General features: G+C 41.0%; 1 pseudogene; it reads left to right on the plus strand.

Moving 5' to 3' along the window:
* LOC118341404 overlaps positions 1–239 on the plus strand; it is a 2,549-nt pseudogene that overhangs the window by 424 nt on the left and 1,886 nt on the right.

A 239-nucleotide genomic window follows, 5' to 3' on the forward strand; every position in this document is an offset into this window, starting at 1 on the left:
ACAGACCAGACAGAAAGCTGTCAGTACCTGCACACCTCACCTTGCTTCCCTCCTGAACTTTTCTTTTGGTTGTTTCTTTGAAGTTGTGCAGGCCAGATTTAATATGAACAGTGTACCAAACATGTTGCGCATTTTTTTGTCATCATACTTTGTCACCTGTCAACCACTCTTTAACCCTGTACTGTATGGACTGCAAATGTCTAAAATACGTGGCTTATGTAAATGGACCTGTACTTGTA

Source organism: Morone saxatilis, unplaced genomic scaffold (genome assembly GCF_004916995.1).
Source record: "Morone saxatilis isolate NCDOM2014 unplaced genomic scaffold, NCSU_SB_2.0 Contig8, whole genome shotgun sequence".
NCBI classification, from domain to species: Eukaryota; Metazoa; Chordata; class Actinopteri; family Moronidae; genus Morone; species Morone saxatilis.